Raw genomic sequence first — 11,557 nt, 5'->3', positions numbered from 1 at the left:
GGATTAAATTCAAAGCTCTGACAAAGACCCTGGGCGGGATTCTCCTTTCCGCCACACCCGTTGTCTGGTGCGGTGCTCCCCCCGCTGGCAGGCGGGATCCTCTGTCCTAGCAGCCGGCCAATGGGTTTGATTGTGAGCACCCCCACGGCATCAGGAAATCCACGGGTGTGAATGCACTGTCGGCAATGTGGAGGATCCCACCGATGGAGAATCCAGCTGCCTATCCAGTTCTCTGACTATAGCAGACCAAGTGGATTAAACTTTAACACAGGTCCATTCGCAGTGTATATAATTACCCTTGACTATCAGTCACTTTAGGCACATTGAGGATAAGATTAGGTGTGATATGCAAAGGGTGCAGTATCTTTAATTGAGTTTTCTTCATTCAATTACAAACAGAAATTTTACTGGCATAATCCCATATACTGCCCCATGTCTCCTCATCAATTTCAGTTGCCAAGTATTTTTCCCAATGTACTAACACAGGGGGTGGAGTCTCCGTCGGCGGGATCCTCCGCTTCACCAGCAGTGCACTCATTCCCGCGTATTTCCCAACGGCGTGGGGGTGGACAAAAATCAAAACCTCATTGGCCAGCTGCCGGGACGGAAGACCCTGCTGCCGGTGGGGGCATCCCGCTGCAGAAAACGGGTCTGGAGAGACTGAGAATCTCGTCCAGGATCTACACATAATAGAACATAGAACATAGAACATTACAGCGCAGTACAGGCCCTTCGGCCCTCGATGTTGCGCCGACCTGTGAAACGACTCTAAAGCCCATCTACACTATTCCCTTATTGTCCATATGTCTATCCAATGACCATTTGAATGTCCTTAGTGTTGGTGAGTCCACTACTGTTGCAGGCAGGGCATTCCACGCCCTTACTACTCTCTGAGTAGAGAACCTACCTCTGACATCTGTCTTATATCTATCTCCCCTCAATGTAAAGGTGTGTCGCCTCGTGCTAGACATCACCATCCGAGGAAAAAGGCTCTCACTGTCCACCCTATCCAATCCTCTGATCATCTTGTCTCATAAAATTTGCTGATTAACTGTTTAGGCTCCACAGAATTCAGGGTTGTTTCCACCGGGGAAATAGAGTCAGGATACAAGATTGCCTTATTACAAATAAAGTCTCTAAAGTTGTAAATACAGATTGAATTTCCTTTAGTCAAAATTCCAAAAATTAAAAAGCTCTGAAATCCATACTTTTTTTTCGAGTGCCGAAATCATGTTTCCAGTAAAAGAAATACCAGGTGCGATCTAACGGCCATGCTGCGCCCAAAGAGCAACTTGCCACGATGCAACATGGTCGATAGAAGCCAGGACACTCCACTCCTGGGAACTACCTGCTCACAACATCTTACGATGTAACTCCCGCCCATTGTGGGCAGGATCACCTTTTGGTAAATCTGCATATTAGAGCAAGACAGCTAGCCTCACTCTAATGTGCAGTTTGCCAAAGCACCCGAGTCATTAGGATTTATCCCCTTTGCCTTGGAGACCTTGGGTGAATGATGTTCAGTACTGGTCTCCACAAATGGGGACCAGATAGAATGACACTTGTCGGGGTCTCCCAGGGAATTGGAGGTCCCCAGATGCATGCCCTTTGGGCAGGGTGGCACCCTGGTACTGCTGGTGCCACATGGGCAACCTGGCACTGGCATCCTGGCAGTGCCAAAGTGGCACTGCAATCTGGCAGTGGCACGGCCAACATACCAGGTCAGCATTGCCAGGGTGCCATGCTTGCATTTTTCGCACATCAGCGATCTGGTTGATGGTGCACAGGTGTTGGGGGCATGCGAGAGGACCCGGGGACCCCTCATAGTGAGTTGGGTCTTGGAGAGGTCCGGCGTCATGCCAGAGGCTCCAGAGATCAGAACACCATTGAAAAATAATGTCCCAATCTCTTGCACTTTCGAGATCTGGAGAGCGGAGCACCTCAATGCAGAAAATGGTGCTATGTGCGGCCATGGCTGTGCGTCCCCCACTGAGGCCCCTATCTCACCTGAGTGCCGTTCGACGGTGCTGTGTTTCTCGCCGCCACAGGCCTTTGGTCTAGCCCCTGAATCCACTTAACATAGTCCTCACCCAATCCAAATCTCTGCAGCATGTACACCAGATAATTCCATTTAACCCGATCAAAGGCTTATTCCACATCCAACGAGATCATCAGTCTGTCCAGTGTCCTCATAACATTCAGCAATCTCCTAACATTGTTACTGGAGAATCTGCCCTCAATAAACCTCGTCTGGTCTTCCCTAACAATTGTCGGAAGAATACCCTCCAACTGTCTCACCAGTACCTTAGAGCACAATTTCAAATCGACATTCAAAAGGGAGGTTGGCTCGTAAGAGGCATGTCCCTCCAGGTCTTTACCTGTCTTCAAAATTGGGGAGATGCTGGCCTCCTGAAGTGTCGGTGGTAACAGCTCTGCCTCAATGGAGTAACATCACACAGCCACCAGTGACTCTATTAACAGATCCTTAAACTTTCTGTAAAAATCACACCCAAAACCAGGTCCAGGGGATTTACCTGGTTGAAGCTCCCTAATGGCCGCAGCCACATCGTCTTCAGAGATGGAAGCATTAAGGGCCAAGTGTTGATCCTCGGAAGCCGCAGATAGCCCAAGAAAAGAGAAAAAATGTTCGACGCCTGCCATCACATCCCCAGACTGATCAAACTTGCATAACTCAACATAAGAATCCCTAAAAATCTCATTAATCTCCTCAGTCTTCATTAACCTCCCCCCACAGAGGGGCTAGTCCTCGAGACAGCCTTCTTCTGAGTCAGATAGGCCAAATACTTACTCAGCTTATTCTCAAAGTCATACAGTTTCTGATTTGCAAACCTTATACTTCTCTTGGCCTGCTGCATCAGGAATGAGTCAAGAGCCACCCTTGCTGCATGAACCTCCTTCAACAATTGCTTTCAGGGGCCCTCTTGCACTTCTCAGCATCAGCCAAACAGACCTCCACATGACGCTAACTCTCCAGCAATCTTACCCTTTTGTTCGCCATGTAAAAAATAACCAGCCCCCGAGCATAGGCCTTACATGTCTCCCACAAAGTGGGAGAGGTAACATCAGAAGTAGAATTAACCGAATAGAAGAACTCAAACTCCTTCTTAAATACCACGATATCTACCGAGAATCTGGTCTATTCAGGGCTTCAGCAGGGAATGCCTCGCTGAGGCCGCACTTAGTCCTGTTTCCTGTACTGAAGAGCTCCGCTTGCCAGAAATATTGTGCAGCAGGTGAACTGTAAAAGGTGAAAAATTCTAAATCCTCAGCAATAAATTATTTACTCCCAATGAACGATTGCTGTTACAGGAAGGTGTCAGGTCAAGCACTATCCACTAACATGCCATGCAGCCACTTTAATGGGCATTATAGGAAAATTTTCAATCAGCCCTTTAACAACCCCCTGGGCAGCGATTCGTAGTGTGCACTTCAACCTCTTTCTAAAGATGGCGTCTGCTGCTAAAAATGGGCCAAAGCAGCTTTTCAGCTTCAGATATCTTCCTTTAACTCAGAGGCTCTTTTGCACCTAAAATATCTGGGGGGATCTTTATTGTGTCAAAATTATACCACATGCAACTTTAATACCCTGTTACCTTTTTAAAGTTAAAATAAGGGATGATGGAAATTCTGTGGGGTTCTTTAAATCTCTCACTACATCACTGGGGGAGAAACAAGGCAAATTCTCGGTCTTCATGCCATTTCTCAAAATGTTCCACTGGACTCTTAACTGGATAACCCATTGTGCAAATTCCAGGCAAAGAGGTTTCACACGACCGAGGTGTGGACTTTTATTTCAGACACTTAAGGACTCAACTTTCAAGATAATTGGTATATCACAGGGTTACTTGTAATACATCTGCTTAATATGTTAGTGCACGTGAACATTTGTACTTTTTCAAATGGCATTTGATGTATTTGCCGCATTTGGGTGTATTTGGCACATCTGGAATACTGGGCACAGTTTTCGTCTTCACATTTAAGAAGGGATATACTTGGATTGGAGGCAGTACAGCAATGGTTCATTAATTTGGTCCTTAGTGGCACCACGGCCTCACCGCGCCAGGGACTCAGGTTCGATTCTAGCCTTGGGCGACAGTGTGTGTGGAGTTTGCACATTCTCCCCGTGTTTGTGTGGGTTTCCTCTGGTTGCTCCGGTTTCCTCCCACAATCCAAGGGTGTGCAGGTTAGGTGGATTGGGCATGATCAATGTGCGGAGTCATGGGGGTAGTGCAGGGAAGTGGGTCGAGGTAGAGTGCACTTTCAGAGGGTCGGTGCAGGCTTGATAGGCCAAAAGGCCTCCTTCTGCACTGTAGGGATTCCATGATGAGAGGCTGAGTAAATGGAGCTTATATTCTCAAGAGCTTAGAAAAATGAGAGGTGATCTCATTGAAACTTACAAAGTTCTGCAGGGACTTGATAGGGTGGAAGCTGAGAGATTGGCTGGAATTTTCCAGTGCAACCCACAGCAGGGCTGATGAGTCATTGAAATCTCCATGTACACCGGCGGGACTGGAATATGCCACTGGTGTGAAGGGCTGGAAAATCTAGACCATTGACCAGGGAATCAAAAACACGGGGCACCGTTTCAGGAAAAGGGGCTGATAATTTAGAACTGAGATGAGGAGAGATTGATTCACTCATAGGGTTATGAATCCATGGAATTCTCTACTCCAGATGATTGTGGACATTTAAGGCTGGGATAAACAGATTTTTGTTATCTCAAGAAACAAAGGGGTATGGGAAACAGGCGGACGTTGTAGCACAAGTTCGGCCATGATCGTACTGACTGGCTGAGCCAGCTTGATGGGTCATGTGGCCTTCTCCTGCTCCTTTTTCTTATATTCTTATGTATATCCACAAAAAAGAAAGGCCTTTTCTTCCCCCAGGAGCCCAGAAATTAGCTTCAAGCTCACTGTGCAATATTTGCGAATTTACCACATATCCACGACTTCTGAAGTGTTACCCCATTCCTCCGTTCCTTGATGCAGGAAGGATGCTTCAATCTGTTCAGTTGTGGTGTTCACAGAGATGCATGTTCTGTTAGGAAAAGCCAGCAAACTATAATGAAGAAATAGCTGGCCAAAAGTTGCTGATGTGAGAAATATTCTAAATGTTTTCCTGTAATGGTCTTTGAGAATTGTGTAAAATGCTTTCTGCGATTTTTAGGCTGGGGTCTCCAACTGCAATAGCTAACCTTCCACATGTACACCATGGCTCCACCCAACATCCCAGAACTCATCAGCTTATATCAGAGATACGAGGTGGTCCTGGGGTGCATAACAAGAATTTTTGCAGTACAGAGATATATAGCACAAGGGATTCTGTTCATGAGACCCCTACAGCAATCAGTGCTAGATCACAACTTGATCCAAAAGTGTTGCAATGAGGAACAATAAAGATGGGATTAACTTTTATAGTGCGGCAAAGCATAGATCAAGAAAGGAATGTTTCTCACCAATTTTTTCACACATTTTGCGAAGCCACAAAATAGTCTTAAAATAAAAGGTACAATATTTGAATGATTTGATCTGGTCTTTTAGATATAAGAACTGTTGAAACAATGCAGAGAAAAAAAACAAATTTTTTGCAATTGCACAGCAATGTTAAGAGATGCCTCAGAGATTCTGTAACAGGATATTTAATTGAGTTGAAAGTTATAAATTATAATACTTGTGTTCTAAATGAAAGAAATCCATGCCTTGTTTGAGTATCTGGGGAAATTAAGTACCTATCACCATGGCTACCGACACTGAAATGTAATATTGAAGAATATTAAAAATGAGGGGAAAAAAATCTATCTCCCCATGTCACAGAGCAAATTAATTTATAGAGATCTTAATAATGTTCTGACTGGAAGGCTAAGGCTTGGTAGAAAATGGTTGAGAGTTTATATTTTCCCCTCTCTCTGGTGCCCCATTACTGTCGATTGATTACTTGCAACCTTTTGTGAATCACCCATTAACATTTAATGTGCGAAAATGAATGTGGTTAATAAACTTTCTCTGTGGCGGCACAAGGAACAGTCAGGTTTGATTAAGTATTCCTTTTAAAACTTACACTGGGTAGAAGTCTGACTGTGGCTTGCCTTCCTTTATTAGCGACTGCACGGTTTTCCCCCTGCGTGTGTGAACTGGTGGGAGGTCTTCACAATTTACACTTTGCAGTTTTGGCTTATAAACAGAGGCATGTGCAGACAGCTCAGTCACTGATTTATTATTTTAGCACTGATTAGGAAGAGAAAAGGACGCCGAGGAGTGGGGAAATTGAACTTCCACTAAATTCACATTTGCATTCAGTGGTTAAACAGCACTCGGAATGAGCAAAGCTTCAGATTTGTCGGTTTTCCATGATTTACATTCACTGGTGAAAAGCCCGGTAATATATATTCTTGCTCATTATAATGAAGAGTAGGTGGAATCTTTTGCTGTGGTTGTATCGCTTTTAGGTTTCCTTAGTTCTTCATATTTCTGCAGGACAAAAATGAAAACCTGGTCACAAGAAGAAATGAAAGACAAAACAAATAAAATAAAGAATTAAATTTCCATTTCTACATATGTAGAAATCACTATGGAAAATGTCTGTTCAGGCCTCACAGCCTGAACCCGTTGCTCCTTCTAACCCTGCATTCTTCAAGCCCCTCTATGTCTTCTCCAGTCAGACGATTTTTGAAAGCTATCTTTTTGACCAAACTTTTTCGCAACTGCCCTCATGTTTCCTTCTCCGACTCAGTGTGAATGTCTCTCTGATTACACTCCAGCGAAACACATTTGGGAGGTTTTGCTGAGTTAAAGGTGCTATGCAGATTCAAATTATTGTGGTGTTCTTCAACTGGTGACAGTAAAGTTCAAGGCCCGCTTTCAAGACCGGCTCCTGACTCCACCACCCTGCCCACCCATCGCCAACTACCTCGTACTGCCTTGACAATGTACCCCTTCACTGGGTACTCTATACTGGAATTTAAAAGACCCCTGTTACTATATGTTGCTGTGAACTCCTCAAAAAGCACAGCACCAGCTGATTCAGAACATGTTAAGACTTGGAGATGACCTGTTGAATTAAATTGTGGCATCCCCACACCACCTGATTGCGATTAACACAATTATATCATTCAACTGCTCTCCTGCAGTATTCTGTTGATGGAACAGAAATTTCTCCTTATTTAGGATGAGGAGAAATTTCTTCACTCAGAAGATTGTGAATCTTTGGAATTCTGAACACCAGAAGACGACGAGAGGGCTTTTATATATTCAGGCCAGAGATCAGCAGATTTTTGAGCACTAAGGCATATGGGGACAGGGCGGGAAAGTGGAGTTGGTGTTGGAGTTCAACCATAATCTTACTAAAGGGTGGAGTAGGCTCAAACGGGCATATGACTCCTGCTCCTATTTCTTATGGTGCAGAGTACAATAAATAATATCCCATCCATGATACTTATGCAAAATCATTGTTGTGCTGCACAGATGTTATTAGTTAATAGATTTGTGCAGAAAAGCATCTCCTAAAGGACTGTGCGTGCCCCAGCTAAGCACACTGTCGAGGTTCACGTTTCTCAACTTTAGTTTGGATCAGTGAGTTGAATGTGAATGTGAAGGGGTCTGCTTAGTCTCCAGCTTGTGGAGAAAGAATCAGAACAGTAAGAGGGAGAGTTGCTATGGTTACAGCTGGCACTTGCTGGTTGAAAATGGGCTCCTAACAGTTTATATATTTTTAGTATTCTTTCCACTGCCAGTGGCTGGTGGAAAGTTCTTCAGGTTTTATTACCGCACAAGTGAATGCTCTATCCAATGTATCTGTGGTACCAACCACTTTAAACCATCTTGTCATCAGCAATGTATAATGTACACTTATATTGCAGGCAATGATCTGAGATCATATACAAATCTTTTAGTTCTTACCTGAGGCCATGTACATTACCTGTTACCTGTAATGTGTAGCCAGCAAACCTCATATGAACTGATATTGGAGCTCATCAACTAATTTGTTAGCATCAGGAGAGTGTTGATCTGACGTATCCTAATATTAAACGACAACCACTCAGAATGCAGTGTTTTCTAGAGGGGGAAGCATGTGTTCAAAGGTAACTTTGCATCTTATTGGAGTTATACTGCTACCAGCGTGACCGTAGAAATATAACACCCTGATCTGGAATATAGAAATCCCCCCTGCCCTTACAATTGAATGGCCAGGTCTGTCTTAAATTTCCACCACCTCAGCCATTATTAGGAAATTGTGCCATGCACTTAATTGGCTAATTCTAGTCTATAAATCAAAGTACCATTTATTTCTTGTTGTTTACAAGTGTAAAAATAACATGTCTCTTGCCAACTTAATTGGAAAGCTTATGGACACTTACACAATGCACATAACTCCTGTTGAGGGAAATGACTACACTCCTCCTATTAGTATTATTGACTTTCCACAATATTGTCTTCATGTATCAGGGGTTTACACAGGTTAATTACGAGTATTTATGTTGCACAAAAATTAATTTGTTTCCAAAGTCTCTTCAAGCTTAAAGAGCTTTCACTGGTAAACTCCACCAGAAAGTAGCTATTGAACTGGACAGATTAAATGAATGACAGGCAGTTCAACATTTGTAAAGATGGAAATTGCAAGTGAGATAATTGTTTAAATGTCTGCCCTTAATATAATATAATTCTGTACAGTAACAGGGAATAAACTGGGCGTAGTTCTTGTTAAAGGAGTCAGTTGTTTTAACTTCTCATTGTGCCTTTTGAAGAAAAGTATTGCAAGTTGTGCACCGTCCATACTTTCAATGGTGAGACTGCTGTTTCGCATCCATACCATGCATGCACACTTCCCGTGCTACCCATGCCAGACAATTTTTAGTTGGGGTGCCAGTGTGGACACTGGGAGCACACAGTGGAAGTTTGAAGGCTAAACAGATTGCAAGATTGTGTTGAGTGCTGATTTGGCTTTTTCAGCCTGTATTATCCACCTAACACTTTCCCTTAACCTTATGCAGCTGAACATTGATATGAGAGGGAGATATTAGGAAATTGGGTCCAGAAATGGGATCAAAGATATAGTAGACATTTTGGGGGTTAACAGACTGAGGGAAAAAACATCTAGCATGGAGTCAGAGGGATATGTCCACGCCTGCCCTGAATTACATTGTCCCATTCAGACTTAAACTCGTTAGTGGAAGGAACACACAGGATGCCCCTGTTCAGCCAAGGTAATCCACCCGAGATCCATTGTCCTTTCGGACACTCTTGTTTGACCAACCATTAGCCCATTACAGAGTCTGATGGCTTCTTTGTCATAAATGGTAGGGTTTTTTTTTGCATATCAATAGCGCAGCCCTGTTCTTTTGTATAAAAGGGAGTGAGAAATCAGACAGCCAAGATAATGATAATAGGTTCAGGTCTGCACACCCCAGGAGTGAACCTTTGTTTGAGGTGATGGGCGGAGCTCAGAGAGTGATAGAGGAAGAATTCTGTTTGAACAGGTGGGAGAAGAATTTGAAAAGCCACAGAGCGAGGTCATGGAAAGCTGCTCATTGTGTAAGTGTCCATAAGACAGACTTTCAAAAAGGGTTCTGAAGTAATTTCGCGAACAGAAGTAAAACTGCCTCGTAAATGCAAGTATCACCTTTGCCTGCCCATGTAAGTGCATGTTCCTTTGAAGTGCTGTTAAATGGGAACTCGTGCATTAGGGTTCAGGAACTACATTGAATCTGTTATTGTTAGGGTTAAAGCTTAAAAGTTGAAATATTGTTTTTTTTTGTTTTAATAAAGTTTGTTTGTACAGGGCTAAATCGCTGGCTTTTAAAGCAGACCAAGGCAGGCCAGCAGCACGGTTCAATTCCCGTACCAGCCTCCCCGAACAGGCGCCGGAATGTGGCGACTAGGGGCTTTTCACAGCAACTTCATTTGAAGCCTACTTATGACAATAAGCAATTTTCATTTTTCATTTCAAATAACTAAGCCTATTTCTATGTTATCACTCCTGGAACGATTCGATCTTTCCAGACCAAATTAAAACTTTAAAATGTTATGGTTTTGGTGCAGTATCTTAGCCCCAGCTGAGAGTTGCCAAGGCTCCGTAACAACATGGATTCAGCAACAAGATGGCCTCCCCTCTTCACCTGTCTCCAGACAAATTTAAGGAGATCACAACACACTTTCCCGTTGATTTCTACTGGCTTTTGCTGAATTAGTATATGTACTTGGAGGTCTGTGCTGCAGACTACGTTTGGTGTAGTCTACAGAGAGTGGTGTGACATGTGGTGAAGGTCTTGGCTTTCACTTTCAGGGTTTTGTTCACAACAATTGCACCCCGTTAGAGTGCTGTAGTTCCTATCCCCTCTGGCCTGCAGCATGACAGGGAAAATGAGAAGAGGCAACACAGCAAAAGACAAGCTGTTCAAAGAGGGAAGAGGGGAATGAGAAGGGTGTTTGCTTAGAGTTATTTCCACCCCAGGCTCTTTAGAGAACAATTCTTCTTTCATAATCTTAGCAAAGAAGATTGTGTGCGACATCTCACCTTCTCTAAAGGGTGCCCTGTTACCTGCTGCAGAGAGCAGGTGAAGTTGGCATTGTCAGCGACTGTGAAGGTGACAATAGACTTGAACTTCTTCGAGCTACGTTCCTACCAGGCTGGAGCAGGTGACACCTCTAACATCGCTTGGTTTGCCCTGTTCTTGTGTAAGGATCGTCACTGATATTCTGTATGCAAAGAGAGAAGAACACATTTAATTCTCTTTTGCCAGACAGAAGCATCCAGGAGAGCTTCTTCATGGTGGAAGGTACCACTGACTGCGCACATGTCGCTTTGTAGGCACCACGTGGAAACGCAAAGCTGCACCACAACCAAAAGGCTCCCATTCCCTTTAATCCAGCCCAAATGCCATCATACTCAGCACATCGTAAAGGTTAATGTCCCCTGTCCTGGCAGCAGTCATGATACATTTATGGTGTGCCAGTCCACTGTACCGTAAGCATTTTCATAAGAAACGAGGGAGTGACTGCTATACAACAGTGATCAGCTCATCTGACTGCAGTGCCAGTGAACACAACCCCAATTCCTCAGTCAGCAACAATTCCCCACCTAACTTCTCTCTGTCACTGACCATTACAGCATCCTCTTGGTGACAATACTGAAACAAAAAGAACCACAAACAAACATTCTAAATCAACCAATATTCCAAACAAAAGTCAACTGACCACACTTGTGTGTCATAATATACACCAGAATATCATGGTGCAGATACTCACACACTGATGAACACACAGCAAGACCAATCAACACTCACAACACCTCAGCCAATCACCAGTTAGAGCACACTCACTATAAAGACAGGGGGCATCAGAGTTCCCGCTCATTTGGGATGCAGCCTCCAACAAGGACAGATCTTACAGCTTACAGCACCATGTGCTGAGTGCATAGACTGGTTAGGACAGGCATAGGTCTTTAGTTTAATCTAACATCGTGTTAACCCACAGTGAAAGTATGTTCAACAGTTTCTAACTTAATAAAATAGTGTTGCATTATTTTAAGTGTTGGTGGCCTG

The 11,557-nt window shown here is 43.7% G+C and overlaps 1 long non-coding RNA gene across 1 annotated transcript; it reads right to left on the bottom strand.

Moving 5' to 3' along the window:
* Nucleotides 1–6,213: 6,213 nt before the first annotated feature.
* LOC140393519 (uncharacterized) lies at nt 6,214–11,038 on the bottom strand. Its single transcript, XR_011935641.1, has 4 exons — nt 10,980–11,038; nt 10,531–10,712; nt 7,917–8,034; nt 6,214–6,488 (listed from the first exon to the last, which is right to left on the bottom strand). It is a non-coding gene; the product is annotated as an uncharacterized lncRNA (long non-coding RNA).
* Nucleotides 11,039–11,557: the final 519 nt, after the last annotated feature.

Source organism: Scyliorhinus torazame, chromosome 17 (assembly GCF_047496885.1).
Source record: "Scyliorhinus torazame isolate Kashiwa2021f chromosome 17, sScyTor2.1, whole genome shotgun sequence".
Taxonomy (NCBI): Eukaryota; Metazoa; Chordata; class Chondrichthyes; order Carcharhiniformes; family Scyliorhinidae; genus Scyliorhinus; species Scyliorhinus torazame.
This window is presented reverse-complemented; position numbering and strand designations above follow the sequence as displayed.